The sequence below is a fragment of the Littorina saxatilis genome, linkage group LG5, assembly GCF_037325665.1.
Source record: "Littorina saxatilis isolate snail1 linkage group LG5, US_GU_Lsax_2.0, whole genome shotgun sequence".
Lineage (NCBI taxonomy): Eukaryota > Metazoa > Mollusca > Gastropoda > Littorinimorpha > Littorinidae > Littorina > Littorina saxatilis.
Genome location: NC_090249.1, coordinates 53,606,954 through 53,633,439, shown reverse-complemented (window position 1 = coordinate 53,633,439; position 26,486 = coordinate 53,606,954). Strand labels below are relative to the sequence as shown.

The following is a 26,486-nucleotide window of genomic DNA, read 5'->3' as shown; positions in this document are numbered from 1 at the left end:
AGGTAGACCAAAACAACAGAAAGAAGAACAGACAGGATGGTACTGTTATTTGTTTTAAAGCTATGTCGACCGTAGGGTACAGACTGCAAGCAGAAAGAAAGTGTTCGACGCGCATAAAACTCTGATACGCGTTTTGAGATATTTAGATGTTGAATAGCGCGACGTGAGTTTAGGAAATGAGGTTTGAAACTAGAGAAAATGCAAGACCAAAGTAAGAGCTGGCCCATGGAAATCAAAGGTACAGGTAGTCACTTTTTTCCAAATTAAAAAAAGATAATTCGTACTCAAATGTCGAAAAAGAGAAGACTTAAATTCCAACACTAACTAAAATATATTTATTTAACAAATTCCGTAATGCTCTACAATTGTATTGGTCAAAATAGCGTTTCTAAAGGCGGACCATATCCCTTTAAGGGTCGAGAGAGAGAGAGAGAGAGAGAGAGAGAGAGAGAGAGAGAGAGAGAGAGAGAGAGAGAGAGAGAGAGAGAGAGAGAGAGAGAGAGAGAGAGAGAGAGAGAGAGATTTGTTTTGATATTGTCGTCCTAATCTAGACTATTTTGAGTGGACTATTTGCGCCTCGATATTTTATTTATGTTCTTACGTGTTATGTTGTTTATTGTAATGCTGTATACACCACACCTGAGTTTCTCCTCGTTGAGATAATACAGTGTTCTATGTCTATATCTATTCAATCGTAAGAGGCATTTGCATTCGATTGGTATACAGAACCACACCACTGTATCACCTTTCTCAAGATCAACTGAATGAATTAGAACGTGTGTATGTCGTAAGAGGCGACTAACGGATTCTGTTTCTCCTGTTACTCTTGTTAAGTGTTTCTTGTATAGAATATAGTCAATGTTTGTAAAGATGTTAGTCAAGCAGTATGTAATAAATGTTAAGTCCTTTGTACTGGAAACTTGCATTCTCCCAGTAAGGTCATATATTGTACTACTTTGCAAGCCCCTGAAGCAAATTTTTGATTAGCGCTTTTGTGAACAAGAAACAATTGACAAGTGGCTCTATCCCATCTCCCCCCCCCCTTTCCCCGTCGCGATATAACCTTCGTGGTTGAAAACGACGTTAAACACCAAATAAAGAAAGAAAGATTCATGGAGTCACTTCGGTGCATGCGTTTGACAAGTAACAGCGTTTCACGGAACAAAACACCGTGTTGTTGGAAAACATGTATCGACTCATGTTCTGCACTTGCTTGCCCTGTAGGAAAAAAAAACCTTGTTGCAATCAGGATCACACCAAGTGAGATGGTAACACAAACGTTGAGATTGATTGTTACAAAGAGAAAAGAAGACCACAAGACAACGAGATGATAACACAGACATTGAAAAACATATGCAACTGTGCCTTTTAAAGAAGCAACGGGTTTACTGAAACAAATATATTCCTTGATTCAAAAACCACAGCAGATTTCTTCTCGTTCATCTCGATCAACTTCGGTCGATAACAAACCAAACAGATGACGATATACACCCTCGGGCCAACAGAAAGCTGGTCTGACAACAAGCCACCAAATATCGCACAATGTTTGCTACTGAGGAAAGGGCATTTGAAAATGGTTAATATTAGTCACAAGTACTTTTCCTTGAAGAAATCGGACCGACAGAAAAGCTGGTCGGACAACAAGCCACCAAACATCTGAACATGTTCGCTAAAAATAAAATAGCATTTGAGAAGGGTCAATGCTGGTCATAAGGTATGTGGGTTTTTTTTCTCGAAGAAGTCCGACTATCGCCTGGCTAAATCGCCATGCAGAGCTAGCTGCCCGATAGATCACGTGACTATCATCAAAGTAGCGGACGGCGCCAGAGTAGTAAAAGAGGCGGGGATGTCGGTGGAAGCATTGAAGGAGGGGAAGAGGGGGGGGGGAGGAGGGGGGCGATTGATTGATGGGTAAGGTGGCTGGTGATGGTAATCTTCACCACTTTTCACTAAGCCGCTTTTCTGCTTTCCTTTACCCCTGTCTGAATTCCAATGACCACTTACTTACCTTGCCGGATGATAGAGAGAGAGGAAGGTGAACTAGGGGTGCTGGAGAAGGGGTAGAGCGACGGTGGAGTGTGTGTGTGTGTGTGTGTGTGTGTGAGTGTGTGTGTGTGTGTGCGTGTGTGTGCGTGCGTGTGTGCGTGCGAGACTACGTGCATGAGTGTCAGTGTGTGTGTGTGTGTGTGCGTGTGTGTGTGCGTGTGTGTGTGTGTGTGCGCGCGTGTGTGTGTGTGTGTGTGTATGTATGTGTGTGTGTGCGTGTGTGCGTGTGTGTGTGTGTAGGTGTTTTATGCTGATGACATTTTAAAAAGAATCAAACAAACAAACAAACACACACACACAGAAAGATATCAATGTGTCACACACACACTTTTCCGACAGAATTCAACACAAAAACATACCCAGCAGCAGTGTTTGTCCTTCCAGGATAGCTCAGTGTCGGAACAGCTGTCAGCGCTTTAAAAAAGTTTGGTCGTGGGGATTTCCGTGTACGGATTCGGAAAGAGAGCAACACACGCAGACACAGTTAAAATTCTCAGTTCACTAACTCAGCGTCTCGAAGGGAGACTGACAGATAATCGAATTCTTGTTTCGCTTTTTCTTATTCCTCCCGCCGCTGACGCTGACGTATGCGGCATGTCAGGGTCTAATCCTCAACTACCGACGCATGGTGCCGTGAGGCCTGGCGCGGCGCTCACCTATGTAACTTCATCAGGACAGACGACGCACTGCAGATTATTCCAGCCCGCTACACGTTGCGTGAAAGGAAAACAGGCCAAGTTCTCGTCATAATCCCTATCGCAGCATCAATAATATGCAGTGCGTCGTCTGTGCCGCTGACTCTGCGCAGGTATATTCTGCCCCTAAGGCCCGGCGCTCACCAGTCCTATGTAACGCCAGCAGGACAGACGACGTAATGTAAGTTATTGAGGTGATTCTTTTTTTTTCCCAGCCCGCTACACGTTGCGTGAAAAGAAAACAGGCCAAGTTCTCGTCATAATCCCTATCGTAGCATGTAGTGTAGTGGCGACTGCGCAGATGTATTTTGGTTTTAAATGAACACTGCACACTTGCTGGAAAGACTTGCAGTGACATAGAATGCGTGATGTTAGGACAAGACAGTCAGGTTTTTATATTTAGTCAAGTTTTGACTAAATATTTTAACATCGAGGGGGAATCGAAACGAGGGTCGTGGTGTATGTGCGTGTGTGCGTGCGTGTGTGTGTGCGTGCGTGTGTGTGTGTGTGTAGAGCGATTCAGACTAAACTACTGGACCGATCTTTATGAAATTTGACATGAGAGTTCCTGGGTATGAAATCCCCGAATGTTTTTTTCATTTTTTTGATAAATGTCTTTGATGACGTCATATCCGGCTTTTCGTGAAAGTTGAGGCGGCACTGTCACGCCCTCATTTTTCAACCAAATTGGTTGAAATTTTGGTCAAGTAATCTTCGACAAAGCCCGGGGTTTGGTATTGCATTTCAGCTTAGTGGCTTAAAAATTAATTAATGACTTTGGTCATTAAAAATCTGAAAATAGTAAAAAAAAATAAAAATTTATAAAACGGTCCAAATTTACGTTTATCTTATTCTCCATCATTTGCTGATTCCAAAAACATATAAATATGTTATATTCGGATTAAAAACAAGCTCTGAAAATTAAATATATAAAAATTATTATCAAAATTAAATTGTCCAAATCAATTTAAAAACACTTTCATCTTATTCCTTGTCGGTTCCTGATTCCAAAAACATATAGATATGATATGTTTGGATTAAAAACACGCTCAGAAAGTTAAAACAAAGAGAGGTACAGAAAAGCGTGCTATCCTTCTTAGCGCAACTACTACCCCGCTCTTCTTGTCAATTTCACTGCCTTTGCCATGAGCGGTGGACTGACGATGCTACGAGTATACGGTCTTGCTGAAAAATGGCAGCTACTTGACTAAATATTGTATTTTCGCCTTACGCGACTTGTTAGATATGTTGTGATTTGCTATGGGTGTTTTTTTCTTTGATCATTTGTTGCTGTTGTTGTTGTTGTTGTTGGTGGTGGTGGTGATGGTGTTGTTGTTAGTGGTGGTGGTGTTGTTGTTGTTGTTGCTGTTGTTGTTGTTGTTATCGTCGTCGTCGTTATTGTTGTTGTTCTTGCTCTTCGATGTTGTTTTTGTCGTTGTTGTTGTTGTTGCTGTTGTTGTTGTTGTTCTAACGTGCTCTCCTAATTGTATAGAGGGGGACATTTCTTCGCAAAGGTATGAGAATTAGAAGGGAGGCCACGGGAGGGCATTTTTTTTGTTCCTGACAATAGTCACCCTGGCTTGTGGTCTTCTGTTCTCTCTGTAACACTATATCTTAACACGATACTAGGTTCACTCAGCAGCAGAGCACTTATCAACCTGATGAGCAATTAATGGATTAATCGGTCAGAACAAAGCAGTCAGGCCTTCTCGCACATACCGCCCGTTCCCGGATCCCCCCTGCATACCTTTACACCTGAGAGGTGCGTGCACCGTTCGCTGAACAGCGTGTGTCTTTCACGCCTTGCCAGTTGCAGCCATCAACAGGTAAGCAGGGCGCAATAATCTGATAAACATCACTGCACACCTTGCTCACCTGTTGCTTACCTGTCTCTTTTGATGCGCCGCAATCTCCTGGCTGTCGTTTACAGCAGGGAAATTGATGCACGGGAGCGGGGAACAAATAATAAGGGAAAGGGGAGAGGGAGAGAGGGGGAGAGGGGAGGGGTTGAGATGAAATATTTTAGAAAAAAAAAAAACCTTTTCAAGAAGACATGTCGCCATGTTTTGTTAATCAGGAGTGACTATGTGCGCACTTATTATAAGTTTTAAACTTATTGTGCTCCTTTGTTAGAATATTGTTGTATTATCATGACATTGTGTGTGTTCATGAAAAAAAGTTGTTTTTACAAAAAGAGAAAAAAAAATACCCGCACTATATGTGTGGTTGATAAAGATTCAGCGTTGATCTGTGCTTGTCCTTTCCAGGAGAGGGCACATCCACTGTATTTCTTTGTGGTTGGTGTACACTGGTCGTCATGCAGAAGCCAAGAGAACGCTTGACCTCACTGATCTGGCAAATCAACAGGTACCTAAAACGGCGGACATATATTCTGGTCAAACAAACACCTGATTCTGCGGTTCTCTTGTCTGGGTGCATATCGCCCGTGAACACTCGACAGCCATTTCGTTGTCGCCTCCCGAAAACATACAACACAAATAGAACATTGTTTCTTGACCAAAGATGATTCAGTAAAAAAAAAGTATGTACGCTACTTACTTTGCAAGCATGACGTACTTGACTCCAAAGCAGGCATTGTGAAACGATTTATTCTGATTTGAAGCATGATTGGCGTGACCTTTCTCTCACCGTGAACAAAATCTGCCATTCATGAACTGCAAGGAATAAGTCATATTATGTATGTAACAGAAAGCGACCCCCAAATGAACCCATGCACTCAAGAAGCTGTATATATGAAAACGATAAATCAATGGATAAAATCAATTGCTGGATACAAACAACGCGAGTAATGGGACACTGGGAACAGTCACATGAAAGTGAGTTATTACTCGCTATTACGAGCTAGTCGTGTGACAGAGAGTTTTCTTGCACACAGACTGTAGATGTTTCACGACGGCTTCAGCCGGAGTGAAACAGCAGCAGTCGAGTGTGCAAGAACACTCTCTGTCACACGACTAGCTCGTAATGGCGATTATGTCTCACAGCTTCAACAGAGGAGAGAACAAACACGTTTTGCGTACTCACGCTTGATAAACCTAAACACAGGAGCAGCCATTGTGGAGAGATCTACTTTTTGACGAAAGTGAACGAACAACTATGAATGACGTCTCGGTATATGTGAATGACGCCACAGTCATCGTCACAGTCTGTATCTTTTGAAGCATCGCATTCTTCATGACGTCTTTCTGTGTCTGCATCCGCGAAATGTTTGTTCTTTCCGGGATCTTTGTCATCTATGTTCAGGGGCCAGTTTCATAAGATAGCAGTGAACCGACTGACAGTCGATCGACTGCCCAGTCGATGGACTGTGGTTGATCGCCGGGTCACCGAAAAGCGCGTTTCATGAGCGAATCACCGTCACCCGCGGACAACCGCAGTCGACCGACTGTACAGTAATCCGAATGGCCAAGTCGAGGGCTAAATTTAGCAACATTACCACTTCCGTTTGCTCATTCGCACGTGGAAATGGCCGATTTCGAAGAAAAAAACAAGTCTCGGCCCGCTCAAAATAACAATGACCGAGACTTTCAGTAATTCCTTCGCGTGACGTCGAACCCTCTTACGCCATAATGTGACGTCTTCAAGACATAACCCTGACCTGTCATGATAGATACATTTCGAAGAACAATCACAAGGTTTGGCTCACAATCCAAACAAGTGTGAGCATTCTGCCATTGACTGTGCGGATAATTACATTTATTTTCGGTTTACCGCAGTAAGCCGAACACAGTGTTGGGGGGAGAGCATCACCGTGTTTGGCCAACTTCCGGTGAGACGACCCGCAGTCGGCCGACTGAAATTTTGTTCGTGAAACCCGATAACGTCGGATTACTGTGGTTCTCTCGGACAACTGCAGTTGGTCGACTGTGTTTCTGGCTTATGAAACTGGCCCCTGAACTCTGTCCTTCTAGTTTCAGACTAACAGGCCTCCTGAGCGAGCCACTTCCAAGGGAAGCTAAACTCGCGTATGGAAACAGTACTGTAGTCTGGGATGCCGTTTTCAGTATTCTCAGCGTTGAAGAATTTGTAAAGAGAAGACACGACAACAGCAGGAGAAATAAAAGTCGTGTGTGCATTTTGGGGCTTTTGGAGGGACGATTTCGAGTTTGAATCCGTTCTTGCACATGCTCCAAAGCGTGTAACATACAATCTTGCACACGTTTGCTTTAGTAGTGGCAAAGAAGGAAAGCGTGTGACATTCCACGTTAGCAAACAGTGACATTTGTTTTGGCCCAAGAGCCTCTCAGACCCCGTCGAGTTCCAACGAGGCGAAACAAAATGCGGAAGAAAAATGAAAACTTTGGCAGGCGTATGACAAACAGCAATGGAAGCAGACTATGATTAGGTCAGTAGTTGACGTAGCCTAAGTTTGCTACCGCTTGGCGCTTCCAGAGGTCAATAGTTAAGGTTACGTTGCCCCTTTTGGTGCTTGGCCTGCGTTTCGGGGGGTTTGTAACAGCATTTGCCATTCCTAATGGCTGCTGTCCTTGTGATATTTTCTATTGCTGTGTCTCGATATGTAGCTGCATACCCCGTTTCTAATTGCTGGGTTTGTTTGTGTTGTTGAGGCCTTTAATCTCTATTCATTCAATTTGTTGGCGTCTGTGGTTGCATGTTTTTGTAGTTGGTGTAATCTGTTTTTCTACATAACCATTTTGTCGTGATCGTGTTTTTTGTTTGTTTTGTTTTGTCCATATTAATGCATTTGCCTTTTTGTGCTGCAGCGTCGGTTTAACTATACATGTATATTATACACAACGTATTGATTTGGCATCACATAGCCGCGGCCAATCATATCTTTCCTTTTTTGTTTTTTTCTTCTTTTGTACTTCTTTCTTTCTCTTTTTATACATTCGTTTATTTATTATATTCAGGAATACATTATTTATTTATTTCGGTATTTATTTCTGTATTCATTTTTGTATTTATCTTTGTATTTACTTTTTTTTAAACTTTTTTTTAAGATACTGAACTTGTCAAATCCAGGTGCACGGAGCCCCTGGGGCTTTTAGTCATACCTCAGGCAGCTATCCGTTAGAAGAACTACCAAATTTCCTTGACTTGCACCCAAAGAGTCAAGAACTGCGATTTGTGTACGAATTAATTTCGTACTCGGACCCGGCTGGTCTTGACCTAATTTTGGATCTAAATTTAGATCAGGTAGATCACCACATCATGCACAAAAAGACACGTCACTAGCAAATTATGTCAGACGTCATCATGAGTTTGTGTAAAAAAAAACATGGAGGCCGGAATCACGAACTCAGACCAAACACCACGTAATAACTAGGTTAATTTATGCACTCGCGTGAACAAGAAACTGTTAAGCTTCACAGATGTCGTCGTTGGGTAGTTTTGGGTTTGTTTTACTACCATAGGAGGATTTTTTAACTGTAAATGCATTCATTATTTTATTGATTTATTGATTGATTCATTTTATTTACGTATTCATTTCTTTCTTTCTTTATTTCGTCCTTTCTTTCTTTCGTCCTTTCTTTCTTTCTTTATTCATTTGTTTTTGTATTTATTTATTTATTTATTTATTAATCCACATTTATCCAGTTGTGTAGTACGCACTCCTGCTATCCAGTTTTAAATAAAGCTCATCGTTAAAAACGTCAATCGATGTTCAATGAATAAGTCAGAAAACACGAACAAAGTACGAACACATAATATATGTTATCATTAATTCAACTCAAATTAATCAAGCTTTATTTTTGGTCAATATTCCCACTTGTGTTAACCAGTGTTGGAGAATGACTCTAATATCAGGACTTATTCAGCAATCTTAAACAGACGGATTGACAGACAGATGAAAAGACGGACAGACGGATGGATGGGCGTGGACATAGAATTAGCGACAGACAGAATATCAAAATATAATGCCGATTGCAGTGAGGAAACATATTTAGCAGACTAGAGCATGGAAGAAACAAAAACGATTCACGTCATCGCTGCAGCAGCGTTTTGCACACGGCATACCAGCGTTTCTAAATACGACGCATGTTATTGCAGCATGAACAAACACAGTAGCCGAGGAAAAAGCTCTTACGTTCTCATCTGCATAAATTAGCTAAACGGGCCTTTGGAATTTCTGAAAGAGCTACTTAAGATTGCGTATAGATGAAGAATTAAACCAAATGGCTATGTATACATCTGCTTGCGTGATCGAGACTGAATCCTCATCGTGAAAGTTGAGGGAAATTAAGTGTATACTCAGTGATTGCGTCTCTCGTTGGCAGGCACCCTTATGGTGCTTACTGTAGCTATGTGTGTGGGCTTTCAAATGCTTGATGGCTTTCAATAGATTTGGGGGAAAAACACAGAAACACTGTTGTTGAATAAGAAAAAAAATGTGGATCCCCTCCCCCGCACACACACACACACACACACGCGCGCACACACACACACACACACACACACACACATACGTGTATAAGGTCACAAATGAGGACTTGCTAATACACACATTCACACAACGGATAGTGCGTTTGTAGTGCACTTGCACTACAACGGCACTGGGCGCAGTGCCTTTGTAGTGCACTTGCACTACAACGGCACTGAGTGCAGTACTCGCTCCGGCATCGACAAATTTTACACTAAAAAAGGCACAAAATTTGACCTATTTCGTCGCCTATAGAGGACGGAAAGAATGTCATATTTTGAACATTGTTATGACATTCTTTCCGTCAAATTGAGGCATGTACTTTCAGGAAATATAGTTGAAAACAAGTCGCGTAAGGCGAAAATACAATATTTAGTCAAGTAGCTGTCGAACTCACAGAATGAAACTGAACGCAATGCAACGCAGCAAGACCGTATACTCGTGGTCCACCGCTCACGGCATAGGCAGTGAAATTGACAAGAAGAGCGGGGTAGTGGTTACGCTATGCTGCATAGCACGCTTTTCTGTACCTCTCTTCGTTTTAACTTTCTGAGCGTGTTTTTAATCCAAACATATCATATCTATATATTTTTGGAATCAGGAACCGACAAGGAATAAGATGAAAGTGTTTTTAAATTGATTTCGAAAAAAAAAATTTGATAATAATTTTTATATATTTAATTTTCAGAGCTTGTTTTTAATCCGAATATAACATATTTATATGTTTTTGGAATCAGCAAATGATGGAGAATAAGATAAACGTAAATTTGGATCGTTTTATAATTTTTTATTTTTTTTTACAATTTTCAGATTTTTAATGACCAAAGTCATTAATTAATTTTTAAGCCACCAAGCTGAAATGCAATACCGAACCCCGGGCTTCGTCGAAGATTACTTGACCAAAATTTCAACCAATTTGGTTGAAAAATGAGGGCGTGACAGTGCCGCCTCAACTTTCACGAAAAGCCGGATATGACGTCATCATAGACATTTATCAAAAAAATGAAAAAAACGTTCCGAGATTTCATACCCAGGAACTCTCATGTCAAATTTCATAAAGATCGGTCCTGTAGTTTAGTCTGAATCGCTCTACACACACACACACACACACGCACGCACACACACACATACGCACATACACCACGACCCTCGTTTCGATTCCCCCTCGATGTTAAAATATTTAGTCAAAACTTGACTAAATATAAAAATGGGGAATTTTTTGGCATCCCCATTTTTTTCAAATTCTCCATTTGTTACCAAGTGTGTACAGATTTTTTCCTAGATGTACACGCCCACACACACACAGACACACACACACCCACACACACACACACACATTTCAAAATCCATCCCACTGCTCCTTCTTTGTAAAAATCCACCCTTTCTTGACCTCCAACACACGAAGCCCTGAACAATTCATTATTCGCATAAAACAAAGAACATAGAGTGAGAAGCTAGTGGCAGGATTCCTTTACAGAACCGCAACGAAGCCACTTAATGAAACATCGATCTTTCGCTGGTCGGAAATATTACAGGGCGGAGACAACTCCGTGAGAAATGTAATCAACACCAAGTTAAGTACTCCTATACTGCACTATCAGACGCTAGATAACATCAAACAGGCGTTACAGTTTATTTACTGAACATCACCGGGTATTTTTTTTTGTTTTTTGTTTTTTTTTGTTTTTTGTTGTTTGTTTTTTGTTGTTGAGTAAAGCATGTTAAGGACGATCTGTTACGTGTCTTCTCAATACAAGTTCTACATTAGAATTGATATAATTATTTGTTGGTTAAATCGCGCTGTCTTGTCCGGGGGACGAATATATGAGAATCCAAAACGATACTCCCTTGGTGTGGTATAATTTTGCTAATGGGTTAAACTGTTAAACTGCACATGGAACTAGTTCCTACTTGTATCCAGAACTATTTTAAATCAGCCATATTTGTGTTATTGGTGACAGACGACACCACCAGAACGGTATGTTTAACTCTTAATCTTTCGTACAGGCTGTCTCTCTTTAAGTAAAGTAAGTATATGTGCACTCTCTCGCCGTTTGTCCCCTTTTTACTCTCTTTGATATAGGGAGCCAATCCAGATTAAACAAACCTCCGAAATGATTTCATTTTCTCCGCTATCTTTGAGATCCGTGCGTCTGCAAACAGGAGGTCTGAGAGAGATAGTCTGGGCAGCGTCTGCCCCGACCCCTCCACTTTTAGCCAGTTAAAAGAAAGAGAATATATATATATTCTATATTCCGCCCTTTTTGACCTGCGGGACAGTAATATGCAAACCGCCCGGAATGAATCTTGCGGTTTTTAGCAATGTAAACCTAAACACCCTTGTCAAAACTAAATCAAACAAGAAATTCCTCCGAGGTAGGAAAAACACCCCCGTCAAAGGGAAATAACCTTCTCAGTTGGTGGCAGTGACTGAGTGAGAATGGTTATTTCCCTTTGACCATTAAGATGTCCCTCTATAAGTCCTTGTATAATTTTAATCCACCAATAACTCCCTAACCGTGTGTTTGACTGGTCCCAATTTTTGTAAGGACCGTCTCAGGAATGTATAGAACCTGTTCACCAAGTTTGGTGACGATCGGTCCGTTCATTCTTGAGATCTATATGCGAACACAAACAAACAAACAAACACATGGACCGAATCCTATACACACCCCAATACCGGGGGTGTAAAAAGATAGGAAAGGTCCAAAGTAAGCAATCCCGGTCTAGAATGTATTAAAATATATATGATCCATCTCGTTTTCTTCGATCGTGTTCTGAAAAACTCCTCCGCACGTGAAAGATCAGGAATATTTGATGAAAGATCCTTAAGGGCCAAATGTGTTGAACGCACACACACACACACACGCACGCAAGCACACGCACACACCAGACACACACACACACACACACACACACACGCACACACACACACACAAACACACACACACACACACACACACACACACACACACACACACGCACGCAAGCACACGCACACACCAGACACACACACCAGACACACACACACCAGACACACACACACCACACACACACGCACGCACGCACGCACACACACACGCACACTCACACACACACACACAAACACACACACACGCGCTCACCTACCTAACGATTCCTAGTCTGTAGGAACAGAAAAACAGAAAAAGGAGAAGGATTTTTCCTCCTCGTGCACTGCAGGAGAGTCAGTCAACAGTCCCAGCCCGGTCCTATTCATGCTTTTTGCCAAGCAGCTCCTTATTTCGCCGGGTCTTCGGGAATTCTCCCCAGTCTTTTTGCATCGTATTGTGGGGCCATGAACGAAGCTTGTGGACAAAAATCCTTTGAATCTTTCCCTAAGTATCAAGCTTGCAAAACCTTAAGACGGATTTGTATAAAAGGAACCAGAAAACTCTGGGGCGAATGGAGGCCCAAACAAATATTTGGAGAATTAGAAGGGAAGCTCCCCAAACTGCAACTCGATTTATTCGACTCTGGATTTGGTTTTTTTTACGTTGCGTATCAAAGAAATTCTGAATGTGTAATGGACATGATGAAAATTATAATCAAAGCGATCTGTTTTTCATCGTGATTACATAATTATGAACAACATCTGAAACAAATTATGACAGTATTTATCAAATGACCACCCCCCGCGGGTTAGGGGGAGTCCCATATTGGTTGGGACGAGAAAGAATTTACTCGATGCTACCCAGCATGTCGTAAGAGGCGACTAACGGTTCTGTTTCTCCTTTTACCCTTGTTAAGTGTTTCTTGTATAGAATAATTATAGTCAATGTTTGTAAAGATTTTAGTCAAGCAGTATGTAAGAAATGTTACGTCCTTTGTACTGGAAACTTGCATTCTCCCAGTAAGGTCATATATTGTACTACGTTGCAAGCCCCTGGAGCAATTTTTTGATTAGTGCTTTTGTGAACAAGAAACAATTAACAAGTGGCTCTATCCCATCTCCCCCCTTTCCCCTATCCCATCTCCCCTCTTCCCCCGTCGCGATATAACCTTGAATGGTTGAAAACGACGTCAAACACCAAATAAAGAAAGAAAGAAAGAAAGATCAAATGACCACCTTTGTTCGTTTCTACTTTTTACTCTGACTCGTTTCTCGTTTCATGTGTGTATTGTAGTAGGGACAAAAGCCATTATCCTTCCGTAACAAACTTTTGAGTTCGAGTTCGAGTTCTGACTGACTCTTATCTGTGGCTTATGTGCAGCTCTTCAAATAAATATGTCTCTCCAGATGTTGTTCTTGTTTTGATTGTTTGGGGGTATTGTGGCGGGTGGTGCTGTTAGTGTCTCTTCGTTGTCTTTGCTGTTGTTACTATTGCTAGAGTATTAAGGCTTGAATTTATCTAATTTTATGTTATCATCCATTGTTTTCGTCGTCTTCTGCTGCTGTTGCATTTTTGCTATGAGAACCTTTGCCACACTGCTCACTTCATTTCAAAGCGGATTCGAGTTTCGTTTTTTTAAGCAGCCGCATTTTGTCTTCCAGAGTCGTACGTATTTCATGTCCTGTCGCATTCTCTTCCGTAGCAGAGCGCGTACACGAGACGAGATCAGATGTGGGATAGTGAATGTGTCGCGATCAGGCAAAGAGGAGAGTGACGAGGAGTGGCGAGGGGGGGGGGGGGGGGGGGGTAACTGATAGGTGATGAGTAACGATTGGGCGGCGGGTAGGGGTATGGGGTAGAGGATTTTTGGGGGAAGGGTTAGGGGAGTATTTTGGGGGGAGAACAAGATACATCTGACCGTCTTGTGTTAGATCAATACGTATCAGACGTTCGACATATACTGTGCAGAATGGGCTTTTTGACACAAGGGAATGGTTTAGGTGGCTGATGCCTGTCATTTCTGCCCTCTCTTTACCTTTCTCTGTGCTGATGTCTGTCCTGTCTTTCTACATCTAGTTGAGAGACAGATGGAAGAGAGAGAGAGATAGAGAGAGAGAGAGAGAGAGAGAGAGGGAAACAGACAGAGAGAGACAGAGATAGCCAGAGAGAGACAGAGATAGCCACAGAGAGAGAGAGAGAGACTGATAGAGAGAGAGAGAGAGAGAGAGACTGATAGAGAGACAAAGATAGAGAGAGAGAGAAAGAGAGAGAGAGAGTGAGAGAGAGAGAGGAGAGAGAGATACAAAGATAGCCAGAGAGAGAGAGAGAGAGACAGAGATAGCCAGAGAGAGAGAGAGAGAGAGAGAGAGACAGAGAGAGAGAGAGAGAGAGAGAGAGAGAGAGAGAGAGAGAGAGAGAGAGAGAAACAGAGACAGAGAGAGACAGAGATAGCCAGAGAGAGACAGAGATAGCCAGAGAGAGACAGAGAGAGAGACTGATAGGGAGAGACAAAGATAGAGAGAGAGAAAGAGACTGATAGAGAGAGACAAAGATAGAGAGAGAGAGAAAGAGAGAGAGAGAGAGTGAGAGAGAGAGAGGAGAGAGAGAGAGAGACTGATAGAGAGAGACAAATACATACCAAGAGAGAAGTAGAGGCAGAGAGAACGGGGGGAGGGGGCAGGAACGAGCACAACAGAAACTTGTGAGAGAACAAGACACACAAGCAACTGAAGGAGGGACAGCAAGGACCACCAGAGAAGATACATACATGCATGAGCATACATATTCAGATGCATAAAATTGTCTTGAACAAAACTTTGGACGGAAAGAGAGACAAACAGACAGACAGATAGAGATAGAGACAGACAGACAGACAGACAGACAGACAGACAGACAGACAGACAGACAGACAGACAGACAGACAAATAGGTGGGAGGTGAGCTGACCAAAACTGTATTTCCAAAGAATCGAAGTTTAGGTATGGCCTAATCTTCCATTATCCATTCAGCGTATGAGTAGTAATTACGTAAATAACCATGACATAATTACAGATTGAATAATAGTAGGTATGCGTTGAAGCATTACACGGCAATTTTAGCAATTTTGAATGTAGCTACATATTATCTGTTCCAGTTAAACGCGGTTTGGTTCGTGACAAACTCAATAAAATGCAATTACGGAGAGAAACAAACAATGTTAAGACAATAATCGAACAACATTTATTTGATCATCCTGGGGGACTAGGTATTATTGACTAGTTACCAAACAATGTAGGAATGATAACAATGTTGGTCATTTTCATGTAATTGTTTTATTTTCTAATTTGTAATTGAAATAAGTACAAACGGGACACAAGCAAAACATCTCTATGATGAAAACCAGAGAATTGTAAGAGCTAGCCGTTGTTAAAACCATTTTTATGTTGTTATGTTGTGGATGTTTTATTCCGTCTATAAGGAAACATCAGAGAAAATTAAAGATTGATTTCTTTGACGTTTTTTGGATGAAGGATTATAAACTGTGGCAAATCATTTGCAAAGTAAAGAGACATTTAAAGAAATTATTTTTTTAATTAAAGTTCGAAATTAACCCAGGCATGAATAGGTGGAACATGTTTGTTTGTAACCTAAACTTGAAACATATTAATAAAGTACGACTAATATATCGAGCATCAGAAGCAACATTTCGGAATCACAGCCTAAAACGATAATTCCAAAGCTCTGCCACAAATTGCCAGCTATACTTGACATGTTTCCAATCATGTTCACATGATATATTGAGGCACACTCCGAAACATGTCATCAGATGCATTCCCTTCGCGATATCGATAAGCAAAGGGGGGAATACTCACGCGAAGAAAAAGGGAGCTAACCATTAGCACACACAGGACATCAGTTTCAAGTGTTCTCCTCCCACTATTGTAACAAGCAAGAGGCGTAAACAAAAAAAAGTTAAAATATAACGGAAAAGGAGTAATGCGAATTTACCACCTCAGATAATCGACCGAGCGCTAGCGAAACGAGCTCAACATCAATAGTGGGGCTCAAACCCTTTTAGTGGTTTTTCCTCCGATAAAGCCTTTGCACACAGGCGACGAAATTGGTGTGATCAATGTTTATGCGTTTTGGATTGACGTTTCCGTCTGGGGTAGTCGATATAAAATGATCAGCTTACTTTCTTTCTGCACGCAAGTTCCGAAGTAGACGCACAATCTTGTGATTGACAGAAAAAAATACGACCAGCCAATGTCATGATTTAGGTATCACGTGAAAGTATGCAATATGCATATACTTTGTTTTTGTTCGTGATTTATTTGTTCGGTTTGTTTTTCTGTATGCCAAGCCACTCCAGAAGCTTCTGTCTCGGTGATAGGAAATACCTGATTCTTTTGCGAATATGGTAAACACTAAAGATGGACATGCATCAGTGTTACATGCTAACTTGCATGAACGACGATTTTTCTTTCTTTCTGACAACCTGTGGACAACTAGTTTATTGCGAAAGAACTTCCATTAAAAAAAAACCACCATAAAGCATAATTATGCAGATTTGTTTTATGTGTAAATGTATAACCACTATTGTCGGCGTGTTTGCTGCTGAAAAGGGAAGAAGGTAAACAGAAGGAAAGAAGGAAAAAAAGAAAAAGAAAAAAAAGAAGGAACAAAACTGGATTTAATCGAGTACACGCTGCATATCTTGAAATGCAATGAAGGTTAAAACCATAGAGATAACTGCAGGTCCTGGACGACGTACATATCCTTTAAACTTCTACTGAAGACAAAAGATACATGCATGGTTTAAGCACTTGCAACTGTGCGCCTCCAGCTGAATACACTCAAAACGTTTACCTTTTTGTTGACAAACATAATTTGGGTAGTAGTTATATGCTCTGTATTATTTGCAGATACAGGGTGACCCAAAAAAAAGAGTACCCAAACAAAACGTCATAAATTGAACAAAAATAAAGCAATCTTCATAAAATTTATTTACACACACAAGTAGCCTCTGCATGATTTGCACAGAAAATTTTAGCGTTCTAGCTTGTCTTTCAGGAAAGTTATGCTCATTCTACAGAACATGCTCCAAATGGCCTCCGCGCCGATTCAGGCAAACTTGAACTCGCCGCGCAAAGTTATTACAATCACCCGCACACACTCCTGTTGCGAGATTCCGCGAATGGTTGTTGTGATGGCTCGCTTGAGTTCTGCGATTGTCTGTGGGTTGTTCCTGTAGACGTTGTCTTTCAGGAACCCCCAAAGATAGAATTCTGGGGGATTTAAATCCGGGGGAGGCCATTTGGAGCATGTTCTGTAGAAAGAGCATAACTTTCCTGAAAGACCAGCTAGAACGCTAACATTTTCTGTTGAAATCATGCAGAGGCTACTTGTGTGTGTAAATAAATTTTATGAAGATTGCTTTATTTTTGTTCAATTTATGACGTTTTGTTTGGGTACTCTTTTTTTTGGGTCACCCTGTATCTCAACCAAAAGTGCACAGCCAGTAAAAATGTGGTACTACAATGTCTGGACTCCGACTGAAGTGTAGTGCTGCAAAAGGTAAGCCGAAATCAGTATAATTTAACATAATTATGTTGACTGAATCAATAATCCTGACCATCTTCATTTCATGTCAACAGAAAGCCATGTAAATAAAGACTGAACAACAATATAATGAAAAACGAAAACTAAAATCAACAGCAGGAGACTCTGGAATGAAAAGTATTTTGGAATGCGGCGAGATCGTACTTATAATAACTAAAACGAGCAAAACTGTGAAACAAGAAACATTGTGTCATCTCATTCTGAAAATATGCATGGCGCCTACAACATTTTTTTTGTGTAAATATGATATAAAAGTATTAACCAATAAGCAATCTCTATGGAGAAAAAAAAAGTCAAACACAGGCAGCACCTACAAACAAGTAACACAGTACGGAAGACCGATCTTAACATACAGCGCAAGAAGCGAGAAACCTCGAAAACCCAGAGAAAAACCTGTTGCAGACAAATTGAGTTAGAGAACCAATGGGTTAGAAAATCGAATACCCGTTGAAGGGAAAGATGTTGTCAAATTTCATTTTGCAAGAGCCTCTTCGTGTTATTCCGTGGAAATTGACATTGAAATTGAAAAAAATAAATGTCTGACACTTCCTTATTCCAGAGGACATTTCAAATTCCACTTCCCATTAGCGCTACATCCGCCAAAATGCGTCCATCCCTGAGCTTGTTGTTCGTCCCTTTCTCGCGTTGTTTTGTTCATCTTCTCGGTAAAGGCACAGTAAGCCTCCCGTAAACCATCACAGATACGGTCAGGCTTTTACACACAGTACAAACACCCTTTCATTTAAACACTCACCGATTGAGAACATCCTAGGTGCCCTCCGTAAAGAGCGAACAATTTTCAAAGAATTTATTTTTGCGTGGTTTATCTTACCCCTGAGCCATCGTGAACCGGTGTGATCCAGTTTCCCGTTTTCACAATGTAGTCGTCAGTTAGTTATTTGAATGCGACTCGATGTGAGCTTATTTACAATAGCACGTTTTTATGCACGAAACAAACGGCTGTGGTTCACAAGAACTCTAGCGATGGCTTGTGACTGTTGAGAGGAACGGCGATATGCATGATAAACCGTCGTCTGCTACGACCCTTGCGTGACCCTTTTTTTCTTTTTTCAAACTTTCACAACTTCGAATTGTACTGATCTTGTCTTGATGAAAAAAGAATTCTTTTATGATTAAAGAATGTTTGTGTAACAAGCTGTCAATTTATTATTTAGATTTTAAAAGTTAGGTCTAGCGCAAAAACGCACCACGGTCCAAAAACATGTTGATAATCATCGATTCACGGCTATCGCCAGTTTACATCGATAGAATGAGACCCGAAGGGAAGTAACTCATGTTTGACCTGAGTTCAGGATGGGTCCAAAAAGTGTTCGAGACAATCTGCAAAATTAATTTTTTAAAAATTGCTCGCTCTTTACGTAGGGCACCTAGGATGTTTCCGTTTGGTGAGCGTTCAAATGGAAGGGTGTTTGTACTGTGTGTAAAAGCCTGACAGTATCTGTGATGGTTTACGGGAGGCTTACTGTCCGGGCGTGATTTCCGGTATCATAACAGCCGTCCAGCACCAAAACGAGGCGCCATTGTTGTAGAAGACCAATTCCACGAAAATAAATTCTTTGAAAATTTCTCACGCTCGACAGAAAGCAGCCAGGATGTTCCCGTTCGGTGAGCGTTCAAATGGAAGTATGTAAGACGCTCGGGGAGCTCTGTGGTGGTTCACGGGAGGCTTACTGTGCCTTTAATGTTTGCATGTCACAGCATTATTACGTTTGTTTTAAACGTACGGGCAGAGGTTCACACGTCACAACATTATTACGTTTGTTATAAACGCACGGGCAGAGGTTCACACGTCACAACATTATTACGTCTGGTATAAACGTACGGGCAGAGGTTCACACGTCACAACATTATTACGTTTGTTATAAACGCACGGGCAGATGTTCACACGTAACAACATTATTACGTCTGTTATAAACGCACGGGCAGAGGTTCACACGTCACAACATTATTACGTCTGTTATGAACGCACGGGCAGAGGTTCACACGTCACAGCATTATTACGTCTGTTATAAACGCACGGGCAGAGGTTCACACGTCACAACATTATTACGTTTGTTATAAACGCACGGGCAGATGTTCACGCACGTACTCGCCTACTCCCTTCGTCTTTTGCCATGCACGAGAAGGCACGCACAACCCGCAACATGGACAGACATAAAAACACACGGACAGACAAACACACAGACAGACATACAGACACTCAAACACGCATACATACACACAAACACTCGCACGCATGCATGTAGACACACACACACACACACACATACACACACACACACACACACACACACACACACACACACACACACACACACACACACACACACACACACACACACACACACTCACACACACACACACAAACTAACAAACAGACGCGCGCTCACACTCACTAAATACACTGGTTTTGCCGCATAAGCCACGTGCAGTGTAATGCAGTCTGTCGTTTTGAGAAATTGATTGATTAATGGATTCATTTATCAATGTATTTATTTACAATGTAGCTTATTTGTTAAGACGGTAATATAATACGCACGTTCTGGTCATTCTTGGAATACATAAGCGTAAACATCACCAAGTTTAAAAACCAGTGGAGAAAAGAATTATGTTAAGATCAGCTACGGCCGGACTTCGGTATTGCATTTCAGCTTGGAGGCTTAAAAATTAATTGATGACTTTGGTCATTAAAAATCTGAAAATTGTAATTAAAATTATTTTTTTATAAAATGATCTAAAATTACGTTCATCTTATTCTTCATTATTTTCTGATTCCAAAAACATATAAGTATGTTATTTTCGGATTAAAAACAAGCTCTGAAAATTAAAAATATAAAAATTATGATTAAAATAAAATTTCCGAAATCGATTTAAAAACAATTTCATATTTTTTATTGTCGGTTCCTGATTTCAAAAACATATATATATGATATGTTTGGATTAAAAACACGCTCAGAAAGTTAAAACGAAGAGAGGTACAGTAAAGCGTGCTATGAAGCACAGCGCAACCGCTACCGCGCCAAACAGGCTCGTCACTTTCACTGCCTTTTGCACTCGCGGCGGACTACGTTCAGTTTCATTCTGTGAGTTCCACAGCTTGACTAAATGTAGTAATTTCGCTTTACGCGACTTGTTTGTTTTTGTTGTTTTGCTTTTTATAACTTTTGCCTTACTCGGCTGACTATTTTGACACGAATCAAAGGTAACGTGAGAAACCAGCTTAGTGCGTTCCTGACAAACCACTGCAAGGTGACCTTGATGTGATAACCACAACCATCCGGAAAAACGAGAAGAGCAAGTAATCAGGAAGACCTCTCCAGCTCGAAACGTGCTCTTCAAGCGGCATGTACACATTGAAATCGAAGCCCGGGAGAACCTCTCCAAACTTGCCGACGGCCACACTACCCCGAAACGAAGCTTTCAATCGAACTGCGGGAACATTTCAGACGCCATGTCTGTTTTTCTCTCCCGTTCCCCAAAACTGTGTTGAGGACGAAGGTTGTTTGCTAGCACTGACCTCTTGAAACCGGACCTCCCCTCGCCATTTCCTCTGCCGTCATCTAGATTGGAAGTTAAACATGGCGGGGAAATGTGCACGTCAATGTTGAGACGAGAGAGTGGTTCCCAACATGCCCCATCTCGTCGCTGATTGCGTAACGGCGAGAGATCCCTGCTTCGTTGTAGAGAAGAAAAATAGTGCTCTGAAGGATTACAAATCGCTCAGCGCGAAAAGTAGACCAGACTGTAGGGTAGCCTATTCATGGGACGATCAATCAATCTTTATTAGCCTGACCTCTTTCTTCAAGCTCCACTTATGCTGTTGTCTCTGGCACGATGCAAATGTAACTAACGCATGCAATGGCCGAATTCGCATGACGATTTCACGAGACAAGGCCAAGTAGCATCTGGTCTGTAGTACTTGGACGTTTTTCGAACCATGTTTGTGCAACATTGATAAGAGTTGACAAAGGGTCGATATTTATTTAATGACACAGACAAAGGTGTGATATAATTTTTATTACATGCAACATTGATTATAGTTGACGAAGGGTCGATATCTATATTATGACACACAGACAACGGTGTGATATTAATTGTATTACAACGGTTGTTTTTACTGTCTGATTGCTTTGTCTCGCACCATTACCGTTTAACTACTGATGGAATGTTACACTCTTGCTTTCTAGCCGCCTGTCGCCGAAAGTGTGTCGGGTACTGCTGTAACTCTATTGGGCTGAACAAAACAAACGTACGGATTTCTAAAGTGAGTAGACGCTGCATGTGTGATTTTGAAGTTTCTGTTTGGCTCACGTTAGTGTGCCATTAAATCAGTTCATTATGTCTGATGTACGTTCGTTCGTTCGTTCGGTCGGCCGGCCGGTCAGACAGAAAGACAGACAGACAGGCAATCTGACGATGAAATACATATGCTTGGATTCATGCTGACGAAATTGAGGACACTGAATCTAAAAACTCTTCACACAATATTCACACAAAACTACCTACACCACACTGACTTTCTCTAGTGTCTGTTAGGGGCTCCGCTCACATATGTAACTTCAGCAGGACCGACGACGCACTGCAGTTTATCCCAGTCCGATGCACGTTGCATGAAAGGAAAACAGGTCAAGTACTCGTCATAATGAAAGAGAAAATGTAAGTTTTACGCCCTCACGGCAAAGCCATTAGGGGCATGTTACACGGGAAAACCCGGCTTTGTATGAAAATAAAAAATAACAAGAAATTCCTCCGAGGTAGGAAAAACACCCCCGTCCTTACCATTCTCACTGCCACCAACTGAGAAGGTTATTTCCCTTTGACCATTAATATGTCCCTCTATAAGTCCTCGTAGAATCTTAATCCACCAATAACTCCCTAACCGTGTGTTTGACTGGTCCCAATTTTTGTAAGGACCGTCTCAGGAATGTATAGAACCTGTTCACCAAGTTTGGTGACGATCGGTCTGTTCATTCTTGAGATCTATATGCGAACACAAACACACAAACAAACAAACAAACACATCGACCGAATCCTATACACACCCCTATACCGGGGGTGTAAAAATGCGGGGGGGGGGGGGGGATCCCTTTCGCGGCATAAATACATGTAATAGGCAGTGCGTCGTCTGTGCCGCTGAAACTGCGCAGACATACTCTGCCCATTAACAACGCCATAGTACACGCACAGGACTTCATCACGTGGCAACTACAGTCGTTCTGCAGAACTAGAAAGGGACTGTCTGGAAATGGAATGTCACTCACACTGTAGACCCTCACCCTCTTCCTTCATAGTAGACTAGATGAATACCCGGCTTCGCCGGGAAGAAGTAGAGACGCCACACGAAGGAAGGGAGATAAACGCGCAAAACACTGGAGAAGATAAGAAAGAGTTACTGGGAATGGATGTACAGACAAACCAAAATCGGTTCAGCGCTGCGCGCTGAGAACACGTGTTGAAAATGTTCATCGACCAGATTGTGTCCGGGGTCTACCTGAATATGCCCACCAAATTTGAAGCAGATCCATCGAGAACTTTGGCCGTGCATCGCGAAGTGACAGACAGACGGACAGACATACAGACAAACAGACAGACACACACAAGCCGTATATAGATATAGAAGCAGGCTCCTGGAGGTACGCACAGTACTGTGTTGCCGTGACAGAGATAGTAGAAGCAGGCTCCTGGAGGTACGCACAGTACTGTGTTGCCGTGACAGAGATAGTATACTGTTATTCGAGCTACTTCAATAGGCGAATTCCGAACAAAATGTGTTATTGTTCTTATTTTTGTTTTTTTAAGGTTGTTGTCATATGTTGTTTTGGTTGTTTTAAGAGCAGATGAACCACACTTGTCCATCCGTTGTAATTGATTGTATGGACAATAAATGATCTTATGTCTAATATGTCTTACGTCAAATAACTCAGTTGGATCTGTATGCGTTGGGGACGAGTGAATACCTTTTGCCAAAACCTCTCATAAACATTGGAGAGTCCAATCACTAGCGAGGGGTGTGTCGGAAACATGTGGGCAAGAGCATTGCTCGTGGTTTTGGCAAGGGTATTCACTCTTCCACAACCCATACCAACCCGGCGGAGTTACATGTATTTTTTGAATTCGTCCATCGCGATAGCAGACCATTTTTCTCTCTTCTTCTATTGTTTGGGGGGGGGGGGGGTGCGCAGCCCTTGGACTTACTGCTACGCTTCCTTTACAAGAGAAACCATAAAATCTCAGCAGCCACTTTGAAATTGTCCTAAATATGTCCGCACGACCGTTTCTTTTTTTCAGGCACAGAGATAATATTAAGCGACATTACAGGAGTACATATCAATTCTTCTTTTTTGCACTGTGTCAAACCCTGATTGCTGGTAATTCATTCAGGTACGTAAAACCGCGATTTTTCGCAAAGATGTAGGCTATAAGACAAAAAAACACCCATAATAGCGTTTTGACTATCGTCGGCGCTGTAACATTTTCAGTAGCATCGTGCACCATTGATCATTATTTAGATGGATGCACACCATTACGATGCCATCCGTCATGAGGGAAAAAGACATCAGACAGAAACGCGATATCAGACCAAACCAAACGCACGGACAGCCAAATCGCCTCCCATCAACGGAAAACACGACTAATGAACATTTAACCGCCGTGAATGATGGAAAAGTACAGACGGGCTGATACAAATCAAGCCATTTGACGATCGGCATAAATAGGAACGGCCCAATGTGGGAATAAAACGCACGTTACCCTCAGTAAAACAATCGGCCTATCATCGCTCCCAGTGGAGTGACGGAGTGCTTTTGGTCAGGTGAGCCATCGCAAACGCAATCAATCAGGGATTGCCGAGACCTCATTAACCCGCGACTGTCTCGGTAAGCCTGGGGATAAATGGCGGGATGTGACGACAACTGAGCATTGCCTTTGTGGTGAAAGTCTGCTTGGGATTATTAACACCTTCAGAGAAAATCTGTGTATGGAACACATGGAATGTGTTTTTCACAGAGAGAGAGAGAGAGAGAGAGAGAGATAGAGAGAGAGAGAGAGATCGAGAGAGAGAGAGAGAGAGAGAGAGAGAGAGAGAGAGAGAGAGAGAGAGAGAGAGAGAGAGAACAGAACTGAATTGAACTGAATTGAACTGAACTTTATTTCTTGGGATGAAGATATAAGGCTGGGCTTTTTCTTACAATCTGTCCAGCAAGAGAGAGACAGAGAGACAAAGACAGAGCGAGACAGAGACAGACAGAGACAGACAGAGAGACAGAGACAGACAGCAGGCTGATAGACAGAAACAGACAGACAGAACGACGGACAGAGGGAATGATAGGCAGACAGAGAGAGCAAAAGTGCATTTGTGTACACTGCCTGATTAGGTCCATATTCAATTATTCATCATTCTGACTGCGCCCTAATAATAGACTATAATGGATGAGTGAACATGACGCAAACTTGTCGAGAAAGCTTCCGTGTCTGTGAAATAAATGAAGACGTCTCTGTACTGTCTGGTTGGCCACTGAGTACTATCTGGTCAAATGGGTCAAAATAGCCATTTCTGCACGTTTGCTGCTTGTGGAAGACACTTCAAATACTCCTATGATACGAGTGATAAATATCAAGCCTATCGACAAACTGCCACATTTTCGCGTTTCGTTACATTTTCATTTTTATATTTAGTCAAGTTTTGACTAAATATTTTAACGTAGAGGGGGGAATCGAGACGAGGGTCCTGGTGTATGTGTGTGTGTGTGTGTGTGTGTGTGTGCGTGCGTATTTTTGACTAAATATTTTAACATCGAGGGGGAATCGAAACGAGGGTCGTGGTGTGTGTGCGTGCGTGTGTGCGTGCGATTCAGACCAAACTACTGGACCGATCTTTATGAAATTTGACATGAGAGTTCCTGGGTATGATATCCCCGAACGTTTTTTTTCCTTTTTTTTGATAAATGTCTTTGATGACGTCATATCCGGCTTTTCGTGAAAGTTGAGGCGGCACTGTCACGCTCTAATTTTTCAACCAAATTGGTTGAAATTTTGATCAAGTAGTCTTCGACGAAGCCCGGACTTCGGTATTGCATTTCAGCTTGGTGGCTTAAAAATTAATTAATGACTTTGGTCATTAAAAATCTGAAAATTGTAAAAAAAAATAAAAATTTATAAAACGATCCAAATTTACGTTCATCTTATTTTCCATCATTTGCTGATTCCAAAAACATACAAATATGTTATATTCGGATTAAAAACAAGCTCTGAAAATTAAATATATAAAAATTATTATCAAAATTAAATTGTCCAAATCAATTTAAAAACACTTTCATCTTATTCCTTGTCGGTTCCTGATTCCAAAAACATATAGATATGATATGTTTGGATTAAAAACACGCTCAGAAAGTTAAAACAAAGAGAGGTACAGAAAAGCGTGCTATCCTTCTTAGCGCAACTACTACCCCGCTCTTCTTGTCAATTTCACTGCCTTTGCCATGAGCGGTGGACTGACGATGCTACGAGTATACGGTCTTGCTGAAAAATGGCATTGCTTTCAGTTTCATTCTGTGAGTTCGACAGCTACTTGACTAAATGTAGTAATTTTGCCTTACGCGACTTGTTTAATTTTCTCAAGCAATGGGAACTCCCGGGGATTCCCCTTTTACGCGCGCGTAATGCACGTGTCGCTATTTTTCATCTGTGCCCTGCTTGTAGCGTTTTGTGGCGAAAGAGGACTTGCGGCAGACAAAGAGGACGAGAAGAATGTAAGCCGCTATACACATAATTATGCAATTGTGGCAAACTATCATTCATTGAATGTGTTGCATTGTAGTGCTCTAGTTCCGTTTTTCCTTTTTGTCCCCCCTCCACCAGCCCCCACCCC

General features: G+C 41.7%; 1 protein-coding gene across 1 annotated transcript in view; it reads right to left on the bottom strand.

The window, feature by feature from the left end:
- LOC138967802 (uncharacterized) overlaps nucleotides 1-26,486 on the bottom strand; it is a 148,991-nt gene that overhangs the window by 120,974 nt on the left and 1,531 nt on the right. The gene's annotated exons all lie outside the window — the stretch shown is intronic.